This window comes from Tasmannia lanceolata, unplaced genomic scaffold (genome assembly GCF_043159265.1).
Source record: "Tasmannia lanceolata isolate RefF3 unplaced genomic scaffold, GAP_Taslan_0.1 ptg000006l, whole genome shotgun sequence".
In the NCBI taxonomy this organism is placed as follows: Eukaryota; Viridiplantae; Streptophyta; class Magnoliopsida; order Canellales; family Winteraceae; genus Tasmannia; species Tasmannia lanceolata.
In genome coordinates, this window is record NW_027518683.1 from 496,844 (window position 1) to 513,403 (window position 16,560).

The following is a 16,560-nucleotide window of genomic DNA, read 5'->3' on the forward strand; positions in this document are numbered from 1 at the left end:
TTATTTTGATATTGGAGAAATTGGCTTCATTATTGATGTTCATCATAGTTACTTTGTTTATTGTTTGGTATTTCTGATTTTTGCATAGATCATAATTAACTTTTGTAACCATCTTGAACTGTTTTGATTTCTCTATTGAATTTGGGTTTGGGTTTTTACTTTTTCTCTTTGTCTGATTACCAACTGGGTTTAGGGAAATGGCTTTGAGACTTGAACCCTTCGTTTTGTTCTCCTCTCTCTTACTTCTCTATCTATTTTGGAATAATTGGTTGTTTAAAGTTATGTGATTTATTAGTACATTTTTCTCTGGGATTTGGGTGCTTATGTGGATAAAATTCATGACCTTCTTTTTGGGTTTGACATATATATTGACCAAAATTGTATGTCTTCGTGTTTTTATATCTTGGCTCAAGTCTGAGATTTCTGGTCTGGTTTTTTGTGTTTTTTATACTGCAGATTCACAAAATCGTTTTTGGGTTGTTTATCTTGACAAAATCTTAGATCTCTATTAATTTTTTTGTTCTTAAATAAATGGTTTGATTCTTAAATAAATGGTTAGAAGATTGATGGTTGCGAGTAGAGCTTTTGGTTTCTGATTTTGAACTCTTTAGGCCATGTTTGGATTGCTTTCTCTGGAAAAAAATTTCTTTTCATAATTTTGAGGGAAATAATATCATTATGTTTAATTTAGAGGGATATTATCATAAATTGGTGGATTCAGTAAAATTGAATAGGGTTGGTTCAAGTTATCTTTTTCCGTGTATAAACATGTAGGAAAATTTTCAAATATTTTTCCTTTCCAAACTTTTCCAGCAAATTCCATTTTGTATATGGGTTCTATAGTGCTGATTCCATTTGTTCTAGCAATTTGCATATTGCTCTATTTGCAGTGTCATCGGGCAGTCTTGGCACTGAGCCATAAGCTTTCTACTAATTTCCTGTTCTACTATGTTTCCCTTAATGCATTTGTTCTATAATGGGAATTTGAATTTTTTGTTTCATATTTGTTAGAGATTTAGGATGAGGATTTTTAGTTTAGGAGTTCTGTAACGGCAAATACATTTGTTCTAACCATTTTTCTTTTGCTCTATTTGCAATTTCATTAACTAACCTTGGTACGAAACCATATGTTCGAAACTTATGGCAACTGAATTAGCTTTCTACTAATTTCCTATTTTCCTCAGTTTCCCTTAATTCATTTCTTCTATAATGGGAGTTTGAATGTTTTGTTTCATATTTGTTAAAGGTTTAGGATGATGATTTTTAGTTGAGAAGTTCTATACCGGTAAATCCATTCGTTCTAACAATTTTTTTTTTTGCTCTATTTGCAATTTCATTAACTAACCTTGGTACAGAACCATACGTTCGAATGTACCTAGGTCTACCTATCTCTTGCTCCTTGCTAACATTTCAAGGCTGATCTTGCTGTCTTCTCCATAGGAAAGCGTGACAGGAAACTGCAGACTTCTTAACATGTCTTGCCAGGATCCAAGAAAGGTTAGATTTTGGGCTTTTCACTGTACTCCTACCTTCACCCGGTCTTTTGCTTTATTATGATAAATAGGATCTTGGGGTATTTGCTGTCGGGAAAGATAGGGTTTTTGAGTATTTTTTCCTTTTCACATTTCCAATATAACTGCACATAATCGCATAACATAATGCTTGAGGTATTTCTTTTCAAGAAGGATAGGCTTCTCCGGTATTCTTTTCTTTTTTATATTTTCTAACATGTTCATACTCTAAATTCGACTGTAATCATTCTGTTTTTTGTCTCCAATCCAGTTTTGTGCAGACTAATATGATTTCAAACGCTAAAGCTGAAGCATCAATTTTAAGTTGCACAAGTAAATATCTATGCAAGCAACTTAAGGATCTGCAATTGAGTCATAGGCCTTGCGCTTCAGGGGTCACTGTGGTGTGGCTGAATGTAGAGCAGTCCGCTCCTACAACATTTGATCGGTAGATTATTTAGAACTTGGGAAGATGATCGGTATACATTAGTTTTCCCTTCAAATTTTTAATTATTTTAACTGGTGTCTGAAACTCTGTAGATAAAATGCATGTTCAGAGCTTTGTTATGAATTTCTTAACAGTGAGAGAAGTATTTGAATATTTCCATAGATATTATGTATCCTTATCTTTATTTGATTGTTTTTTTTTTTTGGCATTATTGGGTTTATGTATGTGTCCTATTCATGGATATCCACCTTTGGGTGCCTTTGGAATATTGCAGTTGAGTGCACATCTAAATGAATCCTTCTACCTCAAATGTTTTGCCGTCCACAGGTTCATAAATTTTGTTCGGTCTTCAATTTCATGTTTTAGTTTTTAATCTCTATGTTGAACTTGATAGCTTTATATTCGATATTAGATTCCCTGTCAAATGAAGCCATGAATTGGCTTCATGGCTTCATGGTAATACATGTTGGGACCTCTGCTCCCCGATGTAATCTTCATGGTATGAATAAATTTGTCATATTTCAAAAATAAAATAAAATTGAATGCTCAACTAGCCTAGCATTTCCCAATAAAAAATAAAAATAAGCTAGCCTGTTTGGTTGTTTCTAAGAAAACTTAAGTATTTTGATCATGTCAAAGCGCATTTTTTTATATTAAGATTTCTATGTTACACAGATATCCTGGAAACTGCTACGATTTAACATTTCTTCAGCCTAAGTTTTCATGATGATATATTGATATCCATGGCAAAGATGGAATGCAAATGAAGCTGGTCATCTAATTCATTTCCATCCGTTATCCTTGCAGAGTTGTGAGGCTCCGAAGTTATGGAGCTCAAAGAAGATGGCAAAAGTAAGAAGCTTAAAGCCGATAAAGAAGCCATTGTCGAATGCTATTATTTTTCATACTCACGGGAGCATAATTGTTACATATATTGTGAAAAACAACCTTCACATTGAGAAAAGTTATCTTTCTCTAGAGATTGTTTTTCTTTGTTACTATTTAATTTCTCTCTACTGCTTTATCAGACATTCATATTTGCTTTCACAGGTCTATCGAGAAGACAAACTTCGTGCCATCTAGCATCAACAGTACATTCCATTAGAAGTACGTTCCGTCAATTCTACATATGTTTACCTTGCTTCCGCATATGGTTCAAATATTAGGGAAATTAGCAGCTAATCATCCGAAATGCAGTAGGAATTGGATGGAGATAATGAAAGGTTGTGTTCCAAGGCATGGGTGAGATTGATTATTTTATTTTTTTAATGAACATCATAACAATAGAAGTTGGATCAGGCTTGGGATAAAAAATTTACTTTCAACAGGGGCCTCCTTTTTTTTTGACAAAATTACTTTCCTGTTTGGTTATCTGTGGTTTTATATCTCTCCCCTGATAGTAGTTGTTGATTTAAAACCTAATGTCTCCTATGGATTTCGCCATCTTCTATTCTTTTCTAAAATTTTAGACAATAGATTTCCTCACAAACAGTTTTTCATTCCGACTGCTAACAAAACTTCAATTATCATGATATTATTCAGAGAAATTATAGCCCGACAAGGTAGTACGTCAAAGGTACCACCCTTGATATTTGATCCAACAACAGACTCTTAAAAAAATGGTATGTTGTTGGATCAAATATCAAGGGTGTTACCGCTTTGACTGTATTTCACGGTCAGGCATCATATAAAACTCTATTCTTATCCACTTACACAAACTCTCTCTCTCTCTCTCTCTCTCTCTCTCTCTCTCTCTCTCTCTCTCTCTCTCTCTCTCTCTCTCTCTCTCTCGCGAGCGCGCGCGGGAGTTGTTCTCCCTAACCTCTTTTCTTTTTCGCCCCGTGCGTAGCACGGGGTTTCCTACTAGTATATATTATTATCTAATACAATAAGTTGGGATGAAAAGAGAAGAGTTTTTTTGATTTTTTTGAAAATTACGTGAGAATTACACCTCACATTTTTTTACTTTTTTGAACAAATGCACCCATTCAAGTCATATAATTTCAATCCTACCCCCCCTTTATGCTTTTAACAAAGGCACCCATTAAATCATATAATTTCAATCCTACCCCCTCCTTTATGCTTTTAACAAAGGCACCCATTAAAGCCATATAATTTTGATCTTACCCCCCTCCTTTTATGGTTTTTTAATTAAAAAACTATAGGGTGATCTTGACCATCCGATTTAAGATAAGAGGAATTATGGAAACATCTATAGATTGGAGGGTTAGGATCAGCCTATGGAAATGATTTTTGAGGCACAACCTATTTATGTTGTGTTCCATCACATGGACAGTTTGGATCAACCTATGACGTGGTCCGTTGGTTTTTTAATAAAAAATCTATAGGGTGATCTTAACCATCCGATTTAAGAGGAATTATGGAAACATCTATAGATTAGAGGGCTAGGATCAGCCTATGGAAATGATTTTTGGGACACAACCTATTTATGTTGTGTTCCATCACATGGACGGTTTGGATCAACCTATGACGTGGTCTATACAGTTCTTTGTCGGCCCTTTTACTAGTATACTATATAGTAGAAGAGAAAATAAGAGAATTTTTTGTAGAATTACACATCACTCTTTTTGACTTTTTAAAACAAAGGCACCCACTCAACACACATATTTTCAATCCTACCCCCTCCTTTATGCTTTTTAACAAAGGCACCCATTAAAGCCAAATAATTTCAATCCTACCCCCCTCCTTTATGCTTTTTTAATAAAAAATCTATAGGGTGATCATAACCATCCGATTTAAGAGGAACAACATATTATTGAAACCTCTATAAATTGGAGGGCTAGGATCAGCCTATAGAAATAATTTTTGGGGCACAACCTATTTATGTTGTGTTCCATCACATGGACGGTTTGGATCAACCCGTGATGTGGTCCGTACAGTTCTTTGTCGGCCCATGTAGCGCACGGGGTTTTTTACTAGTGTGTGTGTGTGTGTGTGTGTATATATATATATATATATATATATATATATAGAGAGAGAGAGAGAGAGAGAGAGGAACATTTGAGGGTTTTCTAAAACAGTCGCAAATGTTGACTTCCTATTCTCATTTCATATTAAACATTTGGGATTTGCTAGTGTCCAATGCAGAAGCCATTTCGCTTGCATCTGAAAGCAGCCACCTCATGAATAAAGACAAAATCGGCAACAGAACATCCTTGAAATGCCTTCTGCGATGGACGTCAGCAAATGCCTAAACATTTAATTCTTCCACAGACAAAGTGAGAGGCGTGGAGAATAATTAAGGAGATAATGCACTAAAGCAGCAAAAGTAAGGGGAAAAATATCGAATACATGTGCCTTTATAGAAGAACTACCGAAAAAGCTACCAGGAAAATACATCAAAATATGAAAATTAAGGGACAAAAAGAGAGACGTGAATGGAGACATTGTTATTTCATCTTTTAGCAGGGACGGGGGAATCATTTAGGAGAGAAAGTAGGGGCATTCATGGTATTTTTGCCCGAAAATCCTCCGTGTCAACCTAATAGAATTTTCAAAAAAGTAAAAAATCCTCTTTATTATAATATATATATATATATATATATATATATATATATATATATGGGACACCTCGTGCGATGCACGGGGAGTGGGAAAACATTATATTTAGCTTCTCATGATAGACAATAGAGAAACTGCATATTACGGAAACCTTATAGATCGGAGGGTTGCGATCATCCCATCGAAATGATTATGGGGGCACACTCTATTTGCATCGCGGCCCATCAAATGGACGGACAATAGAGAAACTGCATATTACGGAAACCTTATAGATCGGAGGGTTGCGATCATCCCATCGTAATGATTTTGGGGGCACAACCTATTTGCGTCGCGGCCCATCAAATGGACGGCTTGGATCATCCTATGGCATTGACCGCAAACTTAATTTGAAAAATCTGGGTGGGGCCTACAATTTGGCCTTAATGTTAATGCACGACTCACACCATAGGATGATCGAAACCATTCATTTGATGGGCCACAATGTAAATAGGTCATGCCCCAAAAGTCATTTCCATTGGATGATCACAACTCTCCAATCTATAGAGGTTTCCGTAATTTGCAGTTTTTCTTTAGATCGGAGGGCTATGATTATCAAATGGAGGGTTTGGATCATGGGGTGGTGCGTACAATTCATTTTGAAAAATACAGGTGGGGCCTACCTCGTTCAAAGATTTGAAGAAATTAATATTTGGGCCCACCAACTGTGGGGGATAGACCAGTTCAAAGATTTGAAGAGATTAATTTTTGGGCCTATCAAAAAGATTTTGAAAAACATGGGAGGGTTTGACCGACCCGTAAGGGTCCGGGTGACACGGGCCAGGTCAAAATGATCAGGGAAAATTTAGGGGTCACGAATCTTGGACCCGTACCCGCCCCAAGAACTGTACGGTCCACATCACAGGTTGATACAAACCGTCCATGTGATAGAACACAACATCAAAAGGTTGTGCCCCAGAAATCATTTCCATACGCTGATCCTAGCCGTCTAATCTATAGAGGTTTCCATAATATGTTGTTCCTCTTACATCGGATGGTTAAGATCACCCTATAGATTTTTTATTACAAAAGCATAAAGGAGGAGGGTAAGATTGAAATTATGTGGCTTTCATGGGTGCCTTTGTTAAAAAGCATAAAGGAGGGGGTAGGATTGAAATTATGTGGCTTTAACAGGTGCCTTTGTTAGAAAGCATAAAGGAGGGGGTAGGATTGTAAATATGTGGGTTGAATGGGTGCCTTTGTTAAAAAAAGTCAAAAAAAGTGATGTGTAATTCCCACAGATTTTTGGAAGAAATTGAAATAATTCCCTTAGTTTCCATTCCTATATATATACTAGTAAAGACTCGCCGTGCGATGCACGGCATGACAAAGAAAAGTAAGGGCCTGTTCAGTTGCATGCAGGAAACGGAAAGGAAAAGAAAATGACGTGGCAGAAGGAAACGGAAAGGAAAAGAAACTGCTAAGAAAGCAGTGAGTGCGCATTCAGTTGCCAGGAAACGGAAAGGAAACAGTAAAGAAACAACAGGAATGTGCATTCAGTTGCCAGGGAAACGGAAAAGAAACATTACAGAATATGTTCTTTACCACATATTAAGCAAGTTATGCCCCCTAAGCCTACCAAATAGTCCACTAATACAAAAAAATACTCAAAAAAACTTAAGAAGCATATTTTAAAAGCAATATGATGGAACCAACAAGAAAGAGGGAAAACAATCCATCCATTCATAAACAATCCATCCACACAAACAATCCATGCATTCATAAACCCTCCCTCCATAAACATTCCAACCATCCAAGATCAAAATCATATGCAAAACCCTAGTTTTAAATTCCATACCAATACACTATAAATCTGATTTTCAATCGAATCCAACAAAACATGTCTTATAATATCCAAAAACAAAAAACATGTCTTCTAAGCCCCAGCACAAAATGATGTGGTAGTATCCAAGCCCCAGAATAAACACACATTCCAGTATAATCTAATTTCCTTCTGTACAGAGCATTAAAATGAGAATCAAAAGAAAATCAATATTTGAAAATTCGTCATGACAATATTGCTTGAGGATCGAAACTACCAGCAAGAAAATTGAATGAAAACCAAATTCCATAGGCCAAACACCATACCTTCCAAGAGAGTATTAATAACATCTACACAAGGATTAAACTGGAATGAGGGGAATAGGAATGTTACCTAAACATTCAATATTGAACTGACCTCTTATGTTAGGATGGACTTGAGATGGTATTTAGCGAAGATGGAAGAGGATTTGATGGTGGGATGGTGCTAGTGGCTGAAATGAGGATCTGATGGTGGTTGTATGGTCAAAATGAAAGGGGAAAAACATACAAACTAAGCTTATGTCATATATTGAAGCATTTGAACACGGAAATTATGAGGCAAGGAAAGGAATTACCAGATAAGAATGACCTCAGACCACCTTTTGTTTCAAATTTATAAGAAAAACTTTAAAATACTTTCAGCATCTCTTTCTATCCTCTATAATTTTTCTGATAAGATTCACTCCATGATCTCCTTCCCAAACGAGAATGAGAACCTTAAAGCCTCAATCAAAACTTTCTTCTTCTTTTTTAAAAAAAGAAAAAGAACAAGGTTGCAAAGTAGTCCACATTCACTATCCTTTAAACAGACACACTCATGTTCTGCAATGAAACTTCTCAGCAGAGGAATAAAGAAGAAGAAACTCGTTTTTGATTTTCCTTAAAAAAATAAAAAAAGAAATATCCAAGCCCCAAAAAAAATTAGGAAAAACTTAAATCTACACATATCCGAAAACCACAAGGATAACCCTAGCTTTAGGGTAAAAAAATTAGCAAAGGATAACCCAAAATCACGCCAAAAAAAAAAAAAGATTCAAGCCCACGAAGGATCCAAGCCCCAAAAAAAATCCCTCAAAAAATCGATAGATTGAAGCAAAAAACCAAAAAGAAAAAAATAAACAAAGATTGAAGAACCAAAAAACATAGACCAAGGCATAAGAACAGAGTATATAGCCCAAAAAATATTAAAAAAAAAGGGGTAGAGGAGAAAGAGATGAGGCATACCTATTTCTTGCCGAGGAAGAGCGCATGAGGAGTGGAGTTTCCGCCGACGAGAGGTAGAAGATGAAGTTGTATCTGTTTTGGGTGTTCACGAGAGAAGTCTGTTCTAGGGCTTGTGTTTTTTGTCCGTTCACAAAAAAGTCTTCTTTTTTATTTTTGGGTTATCGCAACTTCGACGGAGATCGAGGAAACGGGCTCGAATCCGAGCTATTTAGTCGGATTTTTTGTCTCAGAAAGCGGCTAGACATGTGGGATTTCACAGATTCCACGTAAGGAGTGTATTTTCCACCCACTTTCCGCATCCGCCCAACAAAACGTCCATTTAAGAGTGAATCCGCGAAAAATGGGCCCCTTTTCCTTTCCGTTTCTGAATCCCATGCGCAACTGAATAGGCCCTAAATGATTCCAAAAATAAATGAGGTAAATAATGGGAATACATATTTTCTAAAGTATTTGTAAAGAAGTGCAACCCTGGATAAACCAGGCATTTAAATACTATGACAGAGATTAACATGTGAAAGACAACTCATTCCTCATTAGCAAGAAAATTATCCTCTTCCTAATTAGCAAGAAAACTCATTGAACTCCATGTATGACGACCATCAACTTCCCACCAACTCAATTAAGACAATTAATTGATTAATTTGGCAAAATATAAAGGATATATTTCTGACTCAATTTAAAAAGGATAGAACTTGCGGTACACACATATATCAATTTAATAGGGTATCCTGAGCCTATAAAAAATTACAACGAAATAGGGTTTGAACATCAGCTATTGTCATAAAAACCATTACATGCAGATGAAGACAATGGAGTATATGTTGATCCTTGGGGTGCCTACTTTTTTCCCAGGGCCAAAACAATGTCCAGAAAGCTTCAAAGTCCCATCTCCCGGGCATAACCTCCAAATTTTCTTCACCACCATTCATTATGAAAATCTTGAGAATCCATTCAGCAGGTTCAATTTCTATCAAGATGAACTGTGTGAGATTTTATGGGACCAATTATCTGTTCTCGTAGTTGCAACAAAAGAAATACTAATGTTGGTACATAAATCCCAATTCCAAAGAATTCAACATTCTTCTCAAGAACTAAGACCATGTGAAATTCTCCACGCAATGAAAACCACATTGGAAAGACACGAACAAAATCAATACATAAAGAAACTACTTAGCTTTCCTTTATATGGTTTGTGCAAGAGCATTCTTTTTTACAGCTCAAATGTCAAACAAACCTCGTTGCGCCATGCCACTTTTCTTTAAAATTCTTCTCAAGCCCACACCTCATTGCCACACCAAGGAACAATCTAAATTAAATATTCAATCCAAATGAAGAAAGAAAAGATGTAGAAGAAGATATCATTGACTTTTCTTCACAGTGCCTGCTTGTTACACCATAAACACATGCTTTGTTCACCCTGAGCTTGCAACCTGAGTCAAACCTGGTGGAAATTGTGCTTTGAGAGCATCACATGAACTGAAGGAAAACGTAAAGCAAACCTGGTGCAAATTGTGCTATGAGAACATCACATGAAGTGAATAAAATTTTAAAGAAGAACGATGAAGCCCATACGATAATTAACTGGTGGAAACACCCATACATGAAAGCATGATCTACCAATAAATAGCTCTAAATGTTACAAAATAATAAGGTAGAAAGTGGCAGACATGCATACTTCTTTAGGAATATGTGTACGGAGAGGAGAATTTGAATATAAAATCTGATAGGGAGAGAGATCAGTCAACAATGCAAGATGGAAATGCAGATTGTACCTAAAAACATGGGGAAAATGAATGAGTAAGGGAAATTAGAAAGAACAGTAAAAAAATCCCAACTGAACAATAAGACGGGTGTATTTTTTCAACAATTGCTTCAGTAGTGAAGGATAAAAGAGAACAAAAGAAGAGAAAGAGAGCCCTCAACAATTGGCTCAGATAGACAATAGGCTGTCTCTACAATGACACATGATAAGTCTATAAACTTAAAATACCAATTTTTCTTACAATCGTATAGTTAATGAAGAGAATATTAGCAGTAATAAAATCAAACCACAATGAAAACACATGTAGACCAAAATGAAGAACAAACAGGGACATACAATGAAAGAGATGTTTCGCAAGCATATTGTCCGCCATGTACTCCCCGTCTCTCTCCATCCCAAAGTCTGTGCGTACATTAAAATAAAAAATTCCCTCCCAAAGTCTGTCGGTGCTAGGTTCCTTGAGTGTCCGCGACTGAAAAGGGGACAAGACACAGATCATGCCGGAATAGAGTAGAAAAATGCCAAAAGATGGAAAGAAACATGAAAAGCTCCAAAATAATAAAATCATGAAAATGAAGTGCTCCAAAATAATAAAATCATGAGGAAATTGTGAAAAAGATTTTGGGCATATAAAATTTAGTATTCTAACTTCTTTATTTTTAAAATTTATACATCCTAGGTAGGTTTATAGGGATCAATAAGAGCAGTATATGTCTTCTAGTGAAAAATGAAAAAACTAAAAAATTATTTTTGTAACATGTGTATCATGTTAGTTGTATAGTGACAAATATCAAGCTCAGTAATTTCTCCATAGCTAGGATTACAAAACCAAACAAAAATTCCACTAAAAATTTTCCTTTAAAAATTTAAAATCCAGAATTTAATCTCGAGAAAGACAATTGTGAAAGGTTAAATTCACTCTCGATTCTCGTTTAGCGAATGCCACATAAGAGGCAACAAAATATCTCTTTCGAAAGGTGTTGAAGGTGATAGAAGAGGACATGAGTGTCTGAAACAATCATGTTTATTTTCAAATTAAAAATCCCCAATCTTAAGCTCACCCTCTATCATGGATTTTCACAGCCGTGGATTTTATAGAGGTCAATGAAGAGATAAATTCATTAGTCCAGCATTGAGGGACCATGACATGATGTCACCAAATTCAACTTAAATATCTCTCTTGAAGAAAACTCTTATTGAAGAAACAAATAGGAAAAAGAGAAGCCCATAGTATGATTTACCATTGATTCCGACATCAGCAGAGCGTACTTTTTCAAGAAGGGTGACATTAAACCCTTGAAACCAAATTACAAAAAGCCCATCATCTTATCAAGAGAAACATTTAAATCAAACAATGTATTTCAAGGGATTTTTTGAATTGAAGAGAAAAAAATGGAGAATAATTCAAAATCCCCAAACCTAACTTATTTATTGAATTTCACAAAGAGCAGAGTATAACCCAAACAGGGCCTAAATTTTTAGTTCAAAAATCACTTTTGAAATCAGATTTAATTCTTCCAGAAAAAGATATTTCCAGCCCATTTTCGAGTACTTCTACCTCCTTCACTTTGTACTTTTCTAAAAATGGCTGCATTTCCAATACAACAAAATAGTATACTTTGCCGTTGAAAACAATGATTAAAAAAAAAAAAATACTTTGACTACAACATCCATTGAAATTAAAAGTTAACAGCTCACAAATAAGAAATAAAAGAAATAATTTCACTTAATAAAAATAAATAAAAAGAACTCAACCTTATTTGTTGTTGATTTTTTTTAATGTTCTTTGTTGTTGATTGTTTTTCTTTTTCGGAAGAAGTCCACCCAACTCCTGCAGAGCACCCAAACGAAGGAACAAAAAACACGAAGATCATATAAGAGAAAGGGAAAAAATCCAAAACAAAATTTCCAAACACTACTTTACTATCCTGATTAGATGTTGTAGATGGAAAAAGAAAACCCTAGTAGACCTTGGTCTGAGGATCTATAAGATCAGAAAATTAGAATAAAATATGGTGATTAATAAATAATAAAAAAGAGAACCCGTCCTTCAGGGCACCCAAAAACAACTCGCCCATTTTATAGAAGAAATCAACCCAATCTTTAGTTATCCTGCAGAACACCCAAACAAAACAATCATATAAGAGAAAGGGGAAAACACCCAAAACAAGAAAAGAGAATACAAAAATAGAAGGGAAAAAAAGTATATATTTATTTGTTGTTCTAAGGAAAGCATTTCTATCAAAATAGGAACCCCTATAAACCTGAAAAAAAGATACTTGCAGGCATTGTGAGTACAAAGGTAGCAAGAACCAAACAAACCCTCGTGAGAAAATAGACTTTCTGATGTCTTTTGGGAATGAGAAAATTGACTTGGGAGCTTTTCTGGAAATGAAGAAATATAGGTAAAGAGAGTTTTTGCTGGTAGGGTTTGGAGAAGAACTTCTGAAAGGGAGGATCGACTGAATATTTGTTTTCTGGGGAACAGATGGAAAAAAGAGGACACGTGGTCGGTTACGTCGAGCAGGGGTAAAAAAATCTCTGACAGAAGAGATAAATTAGGGAACGCGTGGAGGGAATTGAGATGCGTGGAGTATGGGGAAATGAAATTAGGGGGACGCGTGGACTCCTTTGTCGTTTATTTCATAGAGAGAGAATGGGAGATGGGACACGTGGATGTGGTAAAAAAGGAAATTATAATTTGTTGGAGGGTTCAACCGGAAAGAAGTCCAAAAAAAGAGGCTGGGGGAGTAAGGGACGACGACACGTGGCGGGGAACAGTAAAAAACCCTTCCGGCTTATTACAGTAGAAAAAAGTAGGAGTTTTTACTAAAAACAGTAACCTAATATGCACTAAAAACAGTAACCTACTTTCCACATTTGATTTTAAATTTTAAAATGACAAATTTACCCTTTATATAAGAATTTTAGGGGTGGGATTATGATATTCCCACACCCATTATTTTTAGAGTTTTTATATGGTGTAAGCTTGCAGCTCAGTATTTTTCAAAAAGTATTGTATTGAACACCATAGGATGATTGAAACCATCCATTTGATGGGACACAATATAAATAGGTTGCGCCCCACAAATCATTTCCATAAGATGATCCTAGCCGTCCGATCTAAAAAGGAACTAGTTGTTATGGAAACCACTATAGAAAGGATGGTTAGGATCATCCTATGGAAGGCTAGGATCATTTGATGGTCCAAATGTAAATAGGTTGTGCCCCAAGAATTTTAGGGGTAGGATTATGATACTCCCAAACCCCCTTATTTTAGAGCTTTTATCTGGTGTAACCTTGCATAGTTCAGTATTTTTCAAAAAATACTATACGGCAAACCATAGGATGATCCAAACCATCCATTTGATGGGCCACAACGGTTGTGCCCCAAAAATCAGTTCCATAAGATGATCCCTTTCTTGAAAGTAATTATCCTCAACAGTCCCTAAGATGGACAAAATTAAAGCAAAGAAAACAAAGAAAAAGTAATTTGTAAAATCAATTTGTCCCTAAAATGGGCTAAATTTAACAAAACAAATAAAAAAATTAATTTGTAAAAAATGACAAAGAAAAAAGAAAGAAAGTAATGGATCAAAGCATGAATAAATTTGCTACAATAATCGAATCCGGTGTACCAATATCTTTTTTGAGGCATTCCATCAAATAGGTGGCGTGCATCTAATAAATCCATACTAAAATGTATAATGACCAATCTGCACTTTTTTGTCAAAGAAGCAGATGCTAAAGCCTGAGCATTTTTCTTGATATCCAAGAAGAAGCATCAACGACCCAACAAACTTATAAAATGCAAGCAAATCCATAACTGGACTTTGTATAAGTGGTTCATAATCCATGGATCTCTTTGTTATACACAGAGCAAAGATAAAAGCAGCAGAGATAAATCCACACAGGTGAAATTAAAATGTCTATACTCAAAACACAACTGAAATGTAAAATCAAATCCACAAAATAGAAATATAAATAATTCACACATTAATCCAAAAACTCATAAAAGAAGAAAGTGCCTAGAAAATAGTACCCACCAAATTTTGGTTGGATAGATGGGCAAGATCAATAAAACCAGAGTAGCATCATTACTGCAACTCGAATCAGCCCCGATGCACCCATTCTCCAAGAAATTGCTTGCCATAAGTGCCAGGTGAATAGATTTTTGGAAATTACAATTGTGAGTGATAGCACAACCAAAACGTCTCTTCGCAGGAAATGGAGAAGAAGCTGATGATATATGGTTATCCATTGCAAAGAAGAACAAAGGCAAGAAATTAGTCAGATAGAAGACTTGAAATCCCTCCAAAAGCCAAGCAAGTAAAGGATTAATCTCTAGTCTAGTCAGAAAAAAGTGGAAAAATTTAATGCTAAACAAAAAAAACCTATTGAGCAAGACAGAGAGCTCGTAAATTGAACAGAGAAAAGGAAAAAGAATATAGCATAGTATCTTTCATTCATCAAGGAAGTAAATGAATGAAAGGAAAACATGATTTCTATTTTCTAAACCCTTTACATGGTTTAGAAGTCATCCTCAGAGCTCAAGTACTGGCCATGATCTCTTGGCCAGTATATATTGGTTTCTTCTCTCAAAACTCTAATAGCGATGAATATCAATGTGTCTAAAAAAATACGGAAAACAGTTTGGCTTTCCTCTTCTGGCTGAAAGTAAGGACAGTGGGGATATTAGGGTTCTTGGGGACAGATGGAAGAGAGAAAAGAACACGTGTTGGGTTAAGCACAGAAGTTGCTGAGGAGAAAATATCTCTGACTTTCCAGAGAGAGAGAAACGGAGGACACATATTAAAGAGAGTGGAGGTACGATTTTACCCTTCTATATAGTCATAGAGAGGGATAGAAATCAAGGCCTCTTTCTTGTCTTGTGTTAATAGAGACAAAAAAAAATGAAAAAATATCTCTAGAATGACTTGACACGTTGAATAGAAAAGGAAAATATCTCTGCAACAACCTTGATGTGTTAAATTACATACATTCAGTATTTTTCTCCTTTCAAATAAATGCAAAATAGAAATCAAGGCCTCTTTCTTGTCTTGTGTTAATAGAGACAAAAAAAATGAAAATATCTCTAGAATGACTTGACACGTTGAATAGAAAAGGAAAAATATCTCTGCAACAACCTTGACGTGTTAAATTACATATATTCAATATTTTTCTCCTTTCAAATAAATGCAAAAAACACTCATGGCAAAAAAGGAAATTAGAATTTGTTGGAGGGTTCAACAGGAAAGAAGTCCAAAAAAAGAGGCTGGGGGAGTAAGGGACGACGACACGTGGCGGGGGAACAGTAAAAAATCCTTCCGGCTTATTACAGTAGATACTAGCAAAAAACCCCGTGCGATGCATGGGCCGACAAAGAATTGTATAGACCACATCATAGGTTGATCTAAACCGTCCATGTGATGGAACACAACATAAATAGGTTGTGCCCATAAAATAATTTCCATAGGCTGATCTTAGCCCTCCAATCTATAGAGGTTTCCATAATTGTTGTTCCTGTTAAGGTGCCCAGAATTCATCAATATGACACCTGTATTTGTAATATCAAACTTTCCGTAATTTAACCTGCACATAGTGAATAAGGAAAAGTAGTTCCCGATTGCCAACCTGACCCAACCCGATTTGCAATTTCCTCAACCCGACCAACCTTATTTCCAATTCGAGTTGGGTTGGGTCGGGTTGACCCGATTTGATATGGTACTAATTGTTGACCACCTCAACTCAAGCCGGGTTGTTTTGGATTTTGAGAACCAATAGTGAGTCACCAATAATCAGTTTTTAACTCACAATCGGCTCTCAAAATCCAAACCAAACAGGGACTAACAATTAACAAAGGGAAATGTTATCCGCACTACTATATTTCGATGATCACATTCCTCACTTTATTAAAGTATGGTATGGCCCGCACCATAGGATTATCCAAACCGTCCATTGTGGACTGTGGAGACTATTTCAATGTTGAAAAAGAAAAACACATATACAGAACTTCAGATAGAACCCAAATTCGGGTTTCGGGTAGGGTTGGGTTGCCGACAGCCCAACCCGACCTGACCCGATTTCCAATTCGGGTTGATTTTTCCCAACCCAACCGAACCCGATTTGCGAAAAAGCTTAACCCGACCCAACCCAAATTCAGGTTGAACCCGACCCGCGTGGGAACATCCAAGTAACAATGATGGTTTCAAATTATATATATAGTGCTAATGTCCTTACTACCATATTTTATA

The 16,560-nt window shown here is 35.8% G+C and overlaps 1 long non-coding RNA gene across 11 annotated transcripts; it reads right to left on the bottom strand.

Moving 5' to 3' along the window:
- Nucleotides 1-7,287: 7,287 nt before the first annotated feature.
- Nucleotides 7,288-15,104, bottom strand: LOC143879151 (uncharacterized). 11 transcript variants are annotated; one of them, XR_013251146.1, is made up of 9 exons: nt 14,832-15,104; nt 14,353-14,545; nt 12,062-12,418; nt 10,643-10,778; nt 10,220-10,316; nt 9,386-10,043; nt 8,545-8,936; nt 7,557-7,629; nt 7,288-7,471 (listed from the first exon to the last, which is right to left on the bottom strand). It is a non-coding gene; the product is annotated as an uncharacterized LOC143879151 (long non-coding RNA). The 11 variants fall into 11 exon arrangements; XR_013251142.1 differs by having other exon boundaries at nt 7,288-8,936; nt 9,386-9,511; nt 9,779-10,043; XR_013251141.1 differs by lacking the exon at nt 7,557-7,629.
- Nucleotides 15,105-16,560: the final 1,456 nt, after the last annotated feature.